The sequence below is a fragment of the Corvus hawaiiensis genome, chromosome 2, assembly GCF_020740725.1.
Source record: "Corvus hawaiiensis isolate bCorHaw1 chromosome 2, bCorHaw1.pri.cur, whole genome shotgun sequence".
NCBI lineage: Eukaryota > Metazoa > Chordata > Aves > Passeriformes > Corvidae > Corvus > Corvus hawaiiensis.
The window spans coordinates 3509372-3527404 of record NC_063214.1 but is presented as its reverse complement, the minus strand read 5'-3'; positions in this window follow the sequence as shown (position 1 = coordinate 3527404).

Genomic DNA, 18033 nt, shown 5'->3' with positions numbered 1-18033 from the left:
AAAAGAATACAAGTGCTTAGCTAACAAATTGGGTGTCCCGGATTTGGAGAAGCTTGGGAATTCCTGCTAAGTGATATAGTGACCTTTTTTGGCTGTGGAAGTGTTCTCCTTTTTGACAGCACTGGCCAAAGAACAAGTTTATTTAAACATACCAGGGAGTTTATAGCCTCATTTTTTACCTAAGTAGTCAATTGAACACGCAAAGTGTGAATTACACATTTAATTTAACTATTTCACTACTAAACAATCCTGTATGAAATTCAGGCAGTGATCTAGCAAACTGAACAACTTACCACTGGTGCAAAGGCTTACCTATCTTGTGTGGAATATAATTGAATAGTTTAGAAAATCCCTGGGCACACAAAAGACAGTCCTTAAGCAATCTCTTGTGAGTCCACCTGGCAGGTGCCTCCCAAATATCTACCCCTGAAGAGGCTGGAGCTTCACAGACCTGGAGGATTCCCTTCCCTGGCACTTTTTCACTGTTTTATATGCTGACAGTAGTTTTCAACACTCACCTTTTTAATTAAGGCTGCACTCAGAAACAGGCAAATCTTCCCATGAGGAAATGAGTGCAACCAATATCATCAAGGCTCCACAAACCAATAATGCTGCTGCTCATCAGGCTGCTGCTGTATTGCTACTCCATAATCACTTTCAGACTGCCTGAGATGTGCTCTCCAATAGAACGGAGACCAGTCCCTGTGGTAAACAAAGATACAATAAACGTTCAGTAGCACTGCATGGTATAAAAATGCATTTCTACAAAATTAAATTACTGGAAGTTAATAACTTCACAAGAGGATCATGACTTTTTTTTTTTTGCTAAAGGCAACTAGTTTATTTTGCTTCGTAACAAACTTTATCTCCAAACCCTTTTTTTTTTTTTTGAGAGAGAGGGAATAACCTTGGTAAGCATAATACACTACAAACAATTCTGTGACATCATAACCCAGGTGTTCCTGAATAAAATTCTCTCAGATACTCTGTCTGTGGTCAGGCAAACCTGTAAATGAACTGCAAAACTGAGAACAAATTTGTCACATTTAGCCCCAGCCTTGACAAGAGGTGTGAAAAACCATCTCGCCTGAAGGACCCAAAATTCCCTGCTCCATTGCACTGTAGTTGTACTCCAAAGGTGATCAATTAGCTAAAGCTCATTTAAAGATTCCCCACAGTGTCTCTGCACTGGGTTAGACCAGAGTCTGCAATACAGAGAAGGTACGTAGTGCTCCTCCGTATCCTCTCTCTAATGAGTCAGGGATTGATATGGCAGGATGTTAAACAAAGTTTGTAAGAGTATTTATAAAGTCTGACTTCTGGAAAAACAAAGGCAATTTAGAATGAAACAGATCTGAAAAGAAACAGTGAGTGGCAACAAATTTCCCCATTTCTTTCTGAGTTTATTCTTGATGGATCTGCTCAGATTGTCACTTGCATAATCCCCCTTGCTTTCCCAATAAAGGAAAAAAGAAGAGAAAGAAAGAGGAAGAAAGAAAAGTGAAGATGACATCTATACATCTGCAGAAAGCCCATTGGGTCAGCAGCTGTTTGCTGTTTGGGAAACTGAAAGTTTTGATAACTATTCAAGGTTAGATCTGTAAAAATGCTTCTTTTTAACTTTTGTACTGTGTAGTTATTTTAGGGCTAAAAATCTGTGCTTGCCTGAATATATTAGGTTCTCAATAAATTCACAAGGAAAATACCAAATTTGCTTTGAAAAATAAAAAAGAGAGGAAGAACTAAAAGAGATACCAGAAGTGTAAATGAAGGTTGTTTTATTGTAAAAAACTGGCCATGAATTATGTTTGTCTTAAGCCCTGGCGACTCTGTAGTGAGTTTTGTAGCAGAGTAGCTACCAATGAATCTTCTCTGTTTAAGGCAGTGAGCAGACTCCTCCTGGGAGGGGACAAACCCCACTTGGGTCTGGGCAGAGCATTAGTCAGGGGATGGTGAGCAATTCTTTTGTACATCACCTGTTTTGATTGGTGTTTATTTCTCTCTGTTGTCTCTATTTTCATTATCATCGTCATCAACATCATCATCATTATGGGTGCTATTTTTTTTTATTTCAATTAGTAAACTGTTCTTAATCCATGGGCTTTACCTTTTTTTTCCCCCCAATTCTCTTCCCCATCCAGCCAGGGAGCAGTGTGGATGAGCCAGTGCCTGCATGGCACTCAGTAGCCAGCTGGCCTTAAATCACCACACTGCTTTTCCCTACAGATTTATCCTTTCCATATGCAGTGCACCTCATGATAACAAGGTGAAGTCTTCACTGATATTTCAAGTGGGGTCATTCTCTTGTTTCTGACCTGTGTGTAAAGCTCTGTGACCCCAAACCTGACGCCTCTCTTACTTCAGATGAATTATTCTTGGTAGGTGGCTTGATTGAAACTCCTGTTAGATTAAACTCCTGACCTATAACTATGAAAGAGTCCTCCTAAGAACTGGGAGAGATCATTTCTCCCCTTAGCACAGGCATCATTGCAGTCATCAGGAATTAAAGTGGAAGAACAAGAGCCAGACAGAAAAACATAAACAGATTTAAAGCAGAAGTGATTATTTTAGTAATTAAATATTTCTTAACTGAAATTACATGAAATGAAAAAGCAGCATGAAAGGTCAGGGGAGATTTTTCAGAGAGTGCTCCAGAGGAAGGGAAAGGGAAAAGCAATTAAATACAAATATAGAAGGTTATGATGCATAGAACAGTATTGCAAACAAGTGGCTGCCAGCATCAAGCCACATTGTTTTGAATGTTTAATTAATTAAATAATCTTTTTAATTAACCAATGCCACTGGGGAAGATAGATTGGAAAAAACATGCAGGAAACAAAACACATTTCTTACTTTCATGCATTTATATGTATGTAGAAGTCTGCAAACGAATTTTGTTTGTCTTCAAAATGATAGGAACAGAAGGAATATGTGGTTATTACTAACACTGCATGTTCAGGTCATGTTTCCCTAAGAAAGCCACCAAATTTGCCCACACAAATGTTTGGGTGGGCTATAGAATGCACTTTATTCTTTACTTTGTTGTGCGTAATTCTCAAAGGTAGAAAAGGCAGCTGAGGGAAGTGGCACCCTTAAAAGGAAAAAAAAACAAAAAAAGCCCCAGCACTTAAAAATTCCAATTCTGAGACAGGGTTGGTTATAACATGTTTTTAAGAGTGCCAGTGTTGTGGGTTCAATCTCTGTATGGGCCAGTCACTTAAGAGGTGAATTTGATAATCCTGGTGGGGTCCCTTCCAACTCAGAATATTCTGTGATTCTGTGAACCACAAACGTGTGATAATGACTTCATGTGAACAATACCGTCCTTTATACCGATGACAAGAATTGAGATTGAAGGTGTTTTGTTTTTCTCCTCTAAGAGGAAACATTGAGCAAACGGTTGAAGGCCAAAGGAATTGGGTGAAGGGACAGTGTTCAGATATTCAGTCTCTCTGCCCATGCTCTCTGCTCAGTGAGTGTTTTGCTGTGCACTCGCTCTCCCCTCCTGCCTTCAGCTTTAGCCCACAAGCAAAGCTGAGCTGCTGCTCAGAACTCTGATGTGATCTGTGATTAAAGCTAGGCCTTGATCAAAAGCAGTTTTCAGACTCCCAGCTCACTATTCTATGCAAGGGAGTGACTTTGTCACACCATATGGATCAAAAGCCCCACTGGATGTTGTAAATAAAAGCGCTTTAAACAACAACAACAATAAGGAAGAGGGACTCTTTGATCAGGCTACAGTTAATTGATTAAAATGTCCATTTCATTGTCCTTTCATGTCTAAGCTTCAGTAAACAACATGAGAGAGCAGAACTCAGCACTCAGTAGTAGAAAGGAGGCCATGAAGGAAAGCCTGGCAAGTAAACAAAGATTAAAAAGAAAGGGAAAAAATAGATTATACAAAATAAATACAGAAACCTGCTGTGCTCATGCCCAGAAGCTTAACCCAACTCTCCAGCTATGCCACTGAAAAGCAGAGGAATTAATAACCATCAACAAAACACAGACTCATATTTGCATCTATTTTTCTCACTGTAACCATATGAAAACCTTCCTACCAAACCCACAATGTGATTTGTGTAAAACTAACCTCATATAATGCTTCCAATATGAAATGGATTAAGTACTGGGAAAGGATATTGACTTTCATTCCAGGGAAATCTGAAAAGAAATCTTGTCTTTGGTCAACAAATAAACCAGTTTTTCCACTTCGATGAAAGTGGAATTGCTATAGTTGCAATTTCTCTCTCATCTGAGGGGTATCAGGATGTCACCCAAGTTCCAAACATTCTCAGAGACGTTCAGACATATAAACAGCAGCAGGGGCCACTGAAACACTTCATGATGCTCACAGGTAATCAATTTTCAGGCTCCTTTTCTGTGCAGGGGAAGAGAGAACACAATCCCTCCTCCACTTCCCAGACAACTCAGCACACTGAGACTTTGACTTCTTTGAATCTTCTCTCTGGAGAGCCAAGACTCCCTCTATGACTCAAACAGAAAACCTAGAGACACCTGTCTCACCAAAATTCTATCCTTTTTAATTATCCCTTTCAGCCTTACTCTCTAAAAGAGATCATAACTTCATTAAACAATTATGTTCAATGCTGGACATAATATTTGCAAATGGATAAAAAAAAGTGAATCAATATTCTTCAGTGCTAGTATTGTTCTTGATTGCATTTTTACTTTTGCCTAAAGAACATCCGTGAGATCCCTTAAATGCATAAGATACTCAAATAAAATGTTTTAAAACTTGAATTTTATGTGTCAAGGCATGCAAATCAATACACACTGATACAGACAAAGCAAGGGTGTTGCGGGGTGAAGCAAGTGAGTTGTGCCTCTCATGTTAAACTTTGGTTGAATTTTATTAAAAAGGAGAAAAAATTACTCCAGAGCTCCTATCTTATCTTGCGGAGCTAAAAAACATGTGAATACAGTGGTTTTAAATGGAATTAATGATATTTTTCCTAAAATGAATAGCACAGCTGTAATAACACCCCACTTGTGTCATTGTCCAGTCTTGAGCATACATGGAGAGACAGAGAGATGCTGTCACTTATATCTTTACCACTTCTACAGTGACTGATGCTTTGCAGCCCAAACATCCACCATCAGTGCCAAGCTTGATCTCTTTTTTTCCTCATTTTACAGCCCAAATGCACATCCCCAGTCACTAGCTGGATTTGGGGTTATTGCCTCTTGCTTGCAGTGCTTGATGTATGAGCTCTGTATGAGCGACTGGCTCTCTTCTCTGAAAAATATGAAAATATCACTGCAAACACTTGGAGCCGCTCAATATCCCATCTGAGTCCTGTTTGGTTTAAAATATAAAACACTGATCTTGCCAGCACTTATTGTTGCTTGGGAAAGAAGTTACTACCATGGATAAAAGTCCCAGAGAAATCTACCCAGAGTGGATGCACTGCCATCACTCCTAGCACTAAATTAAATTATTAAGTGGGATCAGGGTTGCAAAGATTGCAAATTCAGATCTTTAAAGCTGCAAAATCTAGGCATATCAGCTTCAGACATAACATGAAAATTTTCCTAAAGTATTCCACAATTTCCTTTTCTTCCTTGCAACAGTGCAAACAACTCCACTGTGGAAAGGCAAACAAACAGCTGTGTACAACATATTTAACAATAGACCACTAAAACCACTTCTGTTCAAATAGTCAGAATTACAGCAGCAAACCTCAAGATAATATTGACTTTTATGGAGCATTTATGGATCCATTAGCTTGAATAGCTGCTGAATTTTTGAACTAGAATAACAGATTTGCATATATTGCCTCAAATTTGCACCTTGCAGGGTCTGTTTCCTAAGTTTGAATGATGAAGGCAGTAATGTAATACCAGAATGTGCCTGAATAGTGCATTATGTGAACTGTAATACTTTTTATTCTCTCTAATTTATTAATGTGCCATACTTCAAACAGCAGGGGTTTTTTCAATCATCTCATTGAAGTGTCAAAGATGCTTAGTACAAACATTTCTAAGATTTCAGTTATTAGACTGTTCATGCATTTTATTTTGGCAAATAGTCAAATCACACATTTCAATTTAATTTTAATGTTCAATTCCCACAGAACATTTTCACATAGCTTTCTAGCCTACTAATACTAGTCAGGCATAGTCTTCTGGTTGGAAAGAGCAAGTTTACCAAACTTCATTCCTACAAGTAATGAAAGTAATTTCACTTAAATGGAATCACTGCAGAATCATTTTTATTTAATTTTTTTTAAATGGAAAAAAATGCACAGGTCTCCTCTTACAGCACAAAAAGGCGTAAAGGAGGGCAGGATCTCACTTCAGTGCATTCCAGCACTGGTAAAAATTCTGGATTTTTGAGGATGAAAATGAAGTCAAACAAGACAGTTTTTCCAAAATATCAAATAGGACCTCCTCTTAACTACTTGTTTTGTGGGGCTTTCTTGAATACAAACAATCTAGAACAGTTTCATCAATAAAAATGGGTATTTCCTTTGCTACAGAAGAGTATTTTTTAAACTACCAAGCTATGTATATAAATAACCAGGGAGAAAAAAAAGACAAAAAAACCTGAGGCAAACACAAGTAAATTGCCAGATAATCTTCAAAGATTGCACTTTAGCTAAATTACTGGTACTGATCTTAATTATCCAAATGGCTCCATTAAACAAATGAGGTGTCTGAGAACCACACAGGAATATACATTCTGATTCTGCTCCCCAATTTGCTTGATTAATATGCTACCAAGCTAATTAATCTTAAGGGAAAGCGTAAGAGCTGTGCTTCATATTGCACAGGTTATCTGTTGTTAACTAGTAATACACCCAAAAGAATTTTTAAGCTAAAGAGTGGGTTCATTACTCATATGTTTTCCATTTAATATTACATTTTAGGACAGCTTAAATATTGCTGATCTTTCTCTTAAACCCAACTAAGTGAAAGATCATTTAACAAAACTTCATGGAATCATCTTAGAATGTCCTGGATTGGAAGGGACCTTAAAAACTATCCAGTTCCAACCCCTCTGCCATGGGCAGGGACACCTCCTATGAGACCAGGTTGAAAAATACAGTCTGTGATAAACTTTTAGAAAAAGTAGTACAAAGCAGCTTTAATATTCTCTACTATGATGAAAATTTGACTTTGTGAGATTGACAGGAAAATATCCTTTTAAATGATGTATGATGAGTAAAAAGTAAGTGCTCGCAAAGAGTCTAAAAACTGCTGTCTGCTACAATAAACAAGGAAGTATCGGAGGAAAGTATATACATTTTAAGAAAAGAAAATCGTGATGTTTGTGCTGTAAGAGCATTTTTATCTTTGCCCAAAAGGCAACTGACACTACAGACACAGTGTGGAGAGCACCGAAGCAAAGGTTTTGTGGGTCAGGTGCTGACAGAAATGAGATGAGATGAGAATAAAGCAGGTGAATTGTTGTATCACTGGAGAACCAGGCCTTTCTTTTGCTTTTCCTGATGTGAATGTCCTGCCCCAGCTCAGGGTATTTGGAGAGGAAGAGAAAAGGGAGAAAGGGAGAGGCCTTCATGAGGTACATTCTCACCAACACTGCGCTTCCAAGAGAACACATTCCTGTCCCCTTTCCGTGGTTGTCTGGTCTGCTTCCACTGATAGAGCAGGTCATGTTACAGGATTTTAAGACTTTTCAAGCTGTAGGGCTCAGGACACCAGGCTCTTGCAATTCTGCCATGTAAAAGGGACCCCCCCATGATGCAGGTTGGTGTAAGACTCCCTCTGCTGTAGTGCTACAGTTCTTGTAAAACGTCAAACCCTGGTGATGGCCACCAGAGAATCCCACCAGATCAATGGCTTTCCACTGGATTTCAGCTGGCAGTTAACCATGAACTTTAAGTTTACTATGAAATAAAAAAAAATAAACAAAAAAAAAGCCCAAACTACCAAATGATCAAAAAGTGAATTTACTTATAACAATCATCAACATTAGTACATATGTTACATGTAATAATATTTATATCAAATTGTAGCATCATTCTACTACTTAGGAAAAATTTTGCTTGATAGCTGTTCGATGCAAGGAGGTGTAAGGACTAATTAACCCTGTGAAAATGCACATTCTGCTAACTTTAAGGCAGGGAGTTTCCTCATGGACACTTGCTCCACTTAGTGTGAAAGTGGGATATGTGCTGAGTGTAAGGGCTAAAGATTTAGAAAATCTACATTACCAAAAAATAAAAGAAGGTCTATTAAAAAAAAAAAAAAAGGACAAATCATGATCTTTCTTCAAAGATGCGTTGAGCTGAATTGTATGTGAAATACTTCACGAAATAAAGTAGAATAAGAAATGGTATCATCAAGGTTTTCCAGCTACTGTGAGATTTAAAGCATATTTTTGGCTAACAGCCAAATTCAGACTACCACACTCAAAAGCTTACATATAATTCGTCATATTTCTGTCAGAGAGATGTTTTAACTGTCTGTGGAATATATGACAATAGAGATAAAAACAGCAGATGGGATCAGAGCACTGGTTTACTAATCCAACTAAAAGCACTTATGGGAGAAAAAAGTCAGAAACAATCTTAGTAAAAGTTATATTCTGTAATCACAAAATAAGCCCCTACATTATGCAATGTGCCCTTGTCTTTTAGTACTTTGAGAGGACTTCCTACTCCATTTTGTTTTCTCTCTAATCTACATTAGCCTGCTGAAAAAAAACCAAACCAAAACCACAAACCAAAAAAGCAGTTTAATGCCTTAATTGAAAAGAAAAAAAAATTAGACTACAATTTTTTCTCTTTTAGAGCTTTGCATGGTTACAGGAGCATACTGTCAAGATAACAGGTAAGGATTCTTCTTTTGTAAAACACACCTTTGCAATTATAGAAATTAATCCTGAAGTTTGTCAACTAAATTTGTGTGCACACACAGAAACTCATTTTCATGCAAAATATTTGCTTTTATTTTTTTCTGTTTTTCATAATAATTAATAGTTTCCAGTTGACAAGAAAAAGCTGTTGCCATAAAAAAGAACACAAGAGGAATATATTAAATCAGAAGATATGCTTCTTCTGATGACAAGATTCTTTTTAGAATTATATCTACACTTTTGCTAAGGTCACTTGTTCTGTTCAGCCTGGAGAGGAGGAGGCTGAGGGGAGACCTCATCACAGTCTACAACTTCCTTGTGAGGAGGAGGGGCAGGCACTGATCTCTGCTCTCTGGTGACCATGATTTTGGATATTTTATCTTTTCAACTAGGATTTCACAATGCTTCAGTGAGGATTGAAGAGAAAAATCAGTAAAAGAGTAAGAAATATAACGAGAGTGAAATGCTAGAGAAATGAAGGAAAAAAAAATCAAAAAAGTTAAGTGAATCAGCCCTTCAAGCTGAAAGGTTGAAAAACAGCCATCTCTGATATAATTGGAAGCCTCAAAATCATTGAAGTTACTCTGTCAATGATGAAAATAGAAGCAAAGCTGCCTCTTGTAAGGAAGGCCACTATCTGCCAGCATGCCTGAAAGTAACTGAGCCTCATCCTACACAAATCCTTTAAATGTGGCACAAAAGAGGGTGTGCTGGGAAGGAGGAGGAGGAAATCCTCACATCAGGACCTGTTTGGGATAAGAATGGGCAGAGGAGGAAACTGTAGAGAGGAAAAGAAGGTTGTAGTGCACACTGGGCATGAAAGACAGTTGTCTTTCCAGAAATATGGAAAAAGGGATAAAGAGACATATGAGAAGGTCAAAAATGGGAGAGGAATTCAGTGTATAAGAGGGGCATTTCTAAATGTGTAAACCAACAGATATTTGCAAGTGGAAAAAGCAATGCTAAAGTCTAGCTAGGAGAAAGGAAGTGAAGTTTTATTTGGAGTGGTTAAAATTGCATTCTTATGTTCACTGGAGACCCAGTTCCCCATCAGCTGAGTGCATGACCAGGCTGAGGTGGGAGCTTTAAGAAAAGTCATGGAACGTGCCAAAACAAAGCTTGTAGTTTTCGGGTCTTACAACTCTATCAAATCAGCTTCATTCTTGTTTTGAAAGTGGGCATCTTCTCTTTATCTTTTCAGACAAACAGTAAGCAATGAAAAAAATGGACAGTTGAAGATCCTCTCTCATTCTGACCTTGGAATTCCTTGGAATGAGCAAGGAATGAAAAAATGACTCAAGCTAAAGTCATAGAGGAACAGACTAAGGACATGAGGGGGAAAAAAATGAAATTAGAAGTAGAAGCTAAACTAAAGTTAGCATCTGTCAGCCAGCAAATCTTTGGCTTTGTCAGACTGTAATTTTCATTCCACTGTGGCCGGCAGGAGAAAAATGGCACCTAACTGAGGTGAAGTGCTTAGTTCTGAGAACATCTCCTGAAAATAATAGAGACTTTCTTTAGCAGCACAAATATTTTAGTGCTTTTTCATGGAAGGCTTCACTTTGATAACCCTGGCTGCTGCTGGCCAGAACGGTGTGCAAAAAACCTCACTGCTCAGGGGAAAAAATAGGGAAGAAATTTTTATGTTGCGTGGATGTGAAAATACTGACCTTGTTTTGAAACTTTCTCAAAAAATAAGGCACTATCTGCCAGCAAAAGAGGTGTTTTATGCTCAGAAATACTTCTTTTGTTCACTAAAAAGTAAGAAAAAGTATCTGGGAGAAATCTCTGCCCAGATAATTTTGTGCTGGGTGGGAAATACAGTGACACTGACCCCTGTGGGATGGAGTTAAGCTGTTCTCCACAGAGGCAGATGTGTGACACAGACACAATAAATATACCTGTGCTAGTGACGTGTTAACCCATCAGAATGAGTTACAAAATAACCTGTTTATATGTCTAGTACATAAGTATTTGTCAGCAGAGCAATGAAAGAGTTGTTTTGCCTCCAAAAAGGTATTCTCAAAGTTTTGTGTTCAGCCCATAAAGACTGTCCTACACAGCTAATCTAATTAATCTGATTATCTAATTTGATTTGGATTTATGAGCTCACTAAAGAGAAATGTCTTGAAGGAAGGGGAACCTGCTGTGGAGTCTTTTTCAAAAACTGTCTTACCAGAACAGATTCATTTTAATGAAGAGACTGAAGAAGAACCCAAGAGGAAAACTGGCCCTCATCAAGGTCCAGTTTCACATTCTGTCTGATTCTGTGATTTCACAGAAAAAGGTAGAGATGGAGACTGAGAAAGTTGCTGGGATGGAGCACAAAAGCCATCTCCCAGTTGTGATCCCTGCTGGATTGCCACAGAAAAATTAATGTTAAAAAATTAATGTTAAAAAAATTAATGCTCCCATTAAAGCTCTTTTCCCAGTGCTATCACCTAGTGTGAGTAGCACCTCAATTTTTTTGAAAAATGTGGGTTTTGATTGGAAATGTTACCTAATGACCAAATAATTTACATGCCAGAACACCTAAACTTAGATAAATGAAGATGATAACTAATTTGGGAGATGTTTGGGCAGACAAAGGATGCACCATGAGTACATTGAGATGTGTGGAATACTCCACCCAACCAGCTACACAATTATACATAACAGGTATCATAGAAGATATCTGGGAGCAAGGAAATAATTGTAACCTAAGCCCACCAGTACTATGGGGCTCTGAATTATCCTTGGAGGATGAAATTATGTTTGGTGTAAATCTGCAGGTTGGAAAGAGCCTGGCAGATTTCGAGGCAGAAGAAATAGCATTACTGCTCCCTATTTCTCAAATGATTGAGGTGATTGTAGATCAAAACTTCTTTCACTGACTTCAGGGCACTGTCCGTGAATTGGCACTGGGGTTTGTTTCAGGGGTCTGGAGGCAAGCCAAACAATTTACTCGAGATCCCAGCTTCTCTCTTTTATTTGTATTTTTCTCTCAGTTTCTGTTGGTAGCAGTATTCTTGCTCCTGGCTAACCATGCTGTGTATCACCAATTTCTCCTCACTATGACAGAAAATGTAGCTCTTCTCTTTTCCCAGACTGACCATAAGGCTGGTGCATTTTTTTCCTACCTGTCATTAAAAGCAGCTGTAAAAAACCAGCCAACCGAAGAAACCCAAAAAACCCAACCTCTCTAACTTTGCAATTACATCTTACATGTATTAAATCAGATGGCTAGAAATGAGAGACCATTTTGTAAAGTAAAATCACTCAAAACACAGGCCTTTAATTTACCCTTGGAAAATCAAATTCTGTTCAACATAAATCTGAGGAAAAAAATGCAGAAATATAAAACTTGATCTCCTTCTTTGTAGGAAATAGTGGAACACATTTTCAGAGTGTTTAAGGAGAAATTTGTGCTTTGCTTCACTGGAGCTACGAATGTTGGATCAGTTCCAAAACTGAGCTAGCAACAGAAACTGATTAAGATATATTTGAAAGAGTTTATGAAATAGTAATGTAAGAAAAATTACGTCAGAGACAAAAAGAGAACACATGCAGGAACTGAAGCTATTGTTTTAGAACAAAAATGCAGAAAAAACCTTTTACCTTTCCAAAGGGTTGAAAATGAGCAAGGTACTTATTGTGTATGAGGGGAAAAAAACAAAGAAAATTTATGAAGTTGGTAAGGTGAACCATAGCTGCAGTTAGCAGAGAAAATTCAGTTCAATTCACATACTTCAGATGCAAGCGGAGGTTTCTCTCCTCACTTAGAGCTGTGATCTTTATTAGTGTTTTTGTAGGTGAAGTGTGCAACCTTTATCTGTATTGTGGGGTGATTTTACCACACTCTGGCAAACCAGTGCTGCAGAACACAGCAGCTGATGCAAACCCGAGACCTGTGCACCCCAGGGGATCTGTGGAGAATGCTGACAGCAGGGAAAGGGGCAGACAGCAGGAGTAATACTTTCTGACAGAACTGAAGAAAGCAAATTCAGGTGGGTTTTGATCACATAAAAAAAAAATCCAGAAATGAATCTGTCATTTGAGTTCTCCACTCCTTATGCAATTCTGGAATTCTGATGCATTATTGTAGATCCCCGAATGAGCCAAACAATTCACTTGCAGACAACCGTCTCCTAAAGTTAAGAGGAATAAGAGAGAAGCTTGTCTCCCTGCCCTGTGTGTCCATAGAACATTGATCTTTAACCTGCAACAAGCAAAACCAATCAAAGCTCCTGCAATTTTTTCTGCAGCAGTCACTGGGGCAATGGAGGGTCCATGCATTACGGTGTCGTGTCGTGGCGGTTCCGAGCCCTGCTCAAAGATGGATGGTATTGAACCTGCACCCCAGAAAGGGAACCAGGCAGTTCCCAACAGCTTCCTTATAAAGAATTATCACTTCAGACAGCTGCATGTTTGCTCCATGGAAATCAATAGGTGGTTCTTGTTACCAAACACTTTCATTTTAGAGAAGTCCAAGGTGGACGATGATTTTGACAAAGCTGTGCTGCAGTCTTTTGTTAATTAGCTGCTAAATACTCATATCAAGGGATGTTGCTGTTAAACTCACTAAGAGCAAAATGCATACATGAACTGCCCACAAAAAAAAAAGTTATGTGTGTGTGTGTGTGTATATATATATATATATATAGTAATTACTGTTCTCTGTGATGTGTCACTCACACATTCCCTGATCTCATACTCCTTTGCTATGGTATCCTGCTGTATCTGGTTGGATTCTCACCTTCAGTTGAAAAGATGGATTGTTACACTTTTTGTGTCATTTGAAAACTTGAAACAGACCCACAAGATACAAATATAATATCACACCTAAAAGGCTCTTCAGCTTTATTGGGTAAATGCACTAGAAGTGGAATTAAATTCTTTCTGCAAATGCATCCCAGAGAAGTTCCAGTCTTAGGTCAATGTTGTAAAGTATTTGAACCTTGATAGTGTGCCCCACACAAACCATTTTTGGTTACTTTTACTGGAGCCCTCAGAGTGGGACCAGGCTGGAATTACCCTCACCAGCTTCACCTGGCCTTTCCACCTTCAGCTGCAGCACATCAGCCCCAAGAGGGGTTTCAGCTCCAGTCTGAAGGTTTGAGGAGAGAGGTGGGGCAGGTTTCTATCTGCTCTTTGTCCTTTGCTGGCTGTATTTCCTGGACTAACTTGGCTGCTGATCACTGGATGGGTTTTGTTGCTGTCATCATCTTGATGCTGCTTGCCTGGGTCAGGAGCCCCACCTGTTAGAGCCCTCAGGAATTCATCAAGGACTGAGAGGTAAGCTGTGTTGAATTGGGAAGAGTTGGGAAAGAAGAGGTTGAAAAACTAAATACCAAGACAGCAAGGAATAGATAAAAAAGGAGTGTGTTGCACTAGATTAAAATCAATCATATTGTCAGAAAGGTGTGTGCAGAGCTCATGGACAGAACAGAGAAACCAATCAAGCACTATGAGATCTCAGGCACAGCAGTTGCAAAATGTATGTGTACTGTATCATGTAAAGGTTGTAGGATGTATAAGTAGAGTAATGTGTATAAGTACTGTGTTAGGTAGAAGTTGTAAAAGGTATAAGTAAGTAAAATGCATAAGTAGTGTGATATGTGGAAGTTACAAGTTACAAGATGTATAAGTAAGTGAAATGTATAAGTAGAGTGTTATGTAAAAGTTGTAAGATGTATAAGTAGGTAGAATGTATAAGTAAGCAGAGTGTCTAAGTAGGGTATGATGTCAAAGTTGTGAGATGTGTGAGTGGAGTGTATTTTAAACAATAAGACACTTCTGTGTAATCATATTAATTTGTTGATCACAAGGCATGAGTTCCTGCAGGTCAATACATGACAAAGACCTCCCAAATTTTACACAACACCACAGCATATATTTGGAAAAAGCCTTTGTAAATAAGATGGTGATAAATATCTCTTTTATGCCTGCTCTGACAATTTAAACTGCAAGTATTTGGATTGGTGATTCTCTTGCTCTCACTTAACATTTTCAAGCCTACAGATGATCAAACTCTAATTGAAAACATTAAGCATTAAAACAAACTTTATCCAATTTATTCCTTGATTTTGTCAAAGCCTGGCTGTGAAAGGATCCTGCAAGCATACTAAAGAAATTCCCATTTCTATGACCCTGTCCAAGCAGGTGAAATCTCTACCAAACAGTTACAAAATCTATGTTGTTCTTTGTGAAGATCTTCCTGCAGAGCAAGGAATAGATTTATGAGTACCTTAACAGCCAAGGTTATGAAGTGCATTATAATTTCATCTAATTTCTCTATCCTGATGGATTTTCCCCTGCTCTCTGCAGTTCCCACACAGTCTTTTGATTAATTTCTGTCATGAAAACTACAGCTGTGATGATACTGTATACAGAACACAGACTGCTGTACTTGCATACTTTGCAATTATTTCCTTAGTAAAGATCTCTCAACTAAAAAAAATGAAGTCATGAATTCAAGAATTCGATTGTTCATGAATTCTGAAGTTCCTACACTTTCACTGTGTTCTTTTATTCCCCACTATCCCTGAGGCTAAGGTTCTAAATGTTTCTGTACTCTTGGTATTTTCTTTTTTTGATCTTTTGAAAGATACTTATTTTGTCTCAGATTTTATACATCTGTAGTTGTGTGTCAAGGAAGTGACCCTTTTTGAAAAGCACATATACGCTGAGTTTCTCATTGTGTAATTCTCTTATGAAATACAAAAGTATTGATCAACATAATTTTATGCAGTTCCTTGAAATGATAAGAATCTGCTGAGAACTCTTAAGCACTGAAAATCTATGTGTTCTGTGGTCTTAAGTCAGCTCTGCATGACCTGGGAGTCAAAAACTTTCAAGGATCATTTACCTGAAATCTCAGGGATGCTAAAGGCAGTGAAATTAATTTGAATGGTGTAATATTCCCATCTTTCTCATATTCCTCTCCTATATCTGAACTACAATAAACAAAGTCAGAATTCATCTTTTGCAAAATGCTGCAGAGTGAGGCAACTGCCTCCTGATGAGACTTTGAGCAAAATGTGGAAGTGCAGGTGAGACACACAAGGCTGCAGGGCTGGAAAGGAGGAATTTACAGTTCTGAGCATGCCTGCATCATCCAGATCATGCAGACATCTCCTAAACCAGGGGTGTAAAAGAAGGATGTAAACCATAATTACAGGCCAGAGTCAATCAACTCCAAAGAAATGCTAGGACATGAATTGCAGTTGACCAGAAATTGTGAGTTAAGCCTCTTTCAACCACAGCCATTAACAACGTGTAAAAGGCCTGCTGAAAAAAAATCAATATATAACTGGAGCATTTATCAAGTTCATATAGATTTGTGTTGTTCCTGTCTCATTTGGATGGATTTACCAAGGAGATGTTCAATAGGGGGGTATCAAAACAGCACCTGGGAGGTGATTTCCTCATTTTGTTTCATCCTTTTTGGTGTTCTATTGAGGAATAAGAGCTGATGTTAACTTCAGATTCTTTGAAAAGAGATTGTTATTGATCAGAGGCCCATAGCTGTGCATGTTAGAGTGCTGTGTAAGGCTTTCCATATATGAATCTTCTGTGTGGCTTTTCCTCTTATATTTAATTCTTTGTGCTTGTGCTTTAACACTTTTTCCAATTATAAACACAAAAAAAAGCTAATCTAAATGAAAAGCAGGAAATAACATTTGAAATACGCTATGGAATTTGTTTACATTCTGCTTTTATCTTGAGGGTGCTATTTTTGCTGATGGGGGAAAAGAGCAAGCCAACAAAAGATCTAAGAAATGAAATAAAAAACTGAACTACTGTTTCCCAGAGAAAGCCTGAGATCAAATTTGCTTAAATAGCAATCCACCTTAAATAAAAGAAACACAAAAAACCACAAAAATCTCATTGTATTTTAATGCCTACAATGCTTGCAGAGACAAATTTAACAGCAGTCATCTTGCATGAGATACTGGCAGTGAGAATTCTCTTACTGCAAAACTCCACAAAATACAAGGCAATCTGTGACCCAAATATTGTTTTACTGTGCAACACTGACATTCTTCACACAGGATAAAAGATTAAATGAAAAAGGAATTTAATTTTTTGAAGGTTCCTCCATCACCTCACCAACTCTCAGTTTCTTCTCCCTGCTTTCTGCTCTGAATATTTTGAAAGATAGGAAAGAGAGACCCAGAAAAATATTGCAGTAGTGTAAGGAGGCAGAATTAAGACTTCATTTGCAAGAAACATGAAGAATAATGTGACTGAAAGATGCAGCTTTTTTTCCCTTTAGTGACCTGAAAACAAGCCCAAAGAGGTAGCACTGTACACAACAAAAAAAAACCCCATGAGCACCTTTCAGGACAGGGCTTGCACAGAACCTCAGAGATGCTGAAGTTGTGTGGCAGATCCATTTACTGATGTGGGAATTTCAGCTAATGATCTGTCTCCTGGGGCTTGTTAAGGTTATCTTCCTTCTTCTTGTGATACTCACTTTAGGAGCCTTTCCGTAATTTTTTCCCTCTGTTTGAAGTTAAAAAGCCCTACGTAGCCAAATAGGTCTTTACAGAAGCTGCTCTGCCATGTAATCAAAGCATCTCTCAAAAGGCTGCTCTTCTAGAAACATCAAATTAGCTCCATTTGAAACATCTCCTTTCCACACCTGTCACAAAAAACCTAAAAGCAAGTAGTTGAAGGAAAAACAATGAATCTCATGTTGGGTGTACTGCTGGTGGTAAGCATTGTTTAATTAGTCCAAAGGCAATTAAATTCATAAACAGGTTTAAATAAATATTAGGAATAAATTAATCCTTTAACTGATTTGTCAAATACTATGTGGCATTAAATGCAATTGTGGCAGAGGTTAAGAACCTTTCTCTTTTTTAATTAACACAGAAATATTTTTACTAGACAGGGATGGATTAGGGATATGCATGTATATACTTGTCCATGTGCACATTCTTCTTTAGAACAGATGCTAGTGCATGGTGGACTCCAAAATTCAGTGCATCACCAGGAGTGCTGAAGATGCAATTTAGATCTTCTGCAAGTTGTATTGCTGCTTGTGACTCTCCCTGGGAAACTGAATTCAGTGTTCAGTCCCCCTTGTAGTAATTTCTCCAAGCCAGGGAGTAAACCCTCTAGAATTTGTGAAAACCAAGGGGAATAGAGCAGCTGAGGATTGCTCAAATTCTGTAGGAAACCCTAATTCCGGTTTACTCAGGGCT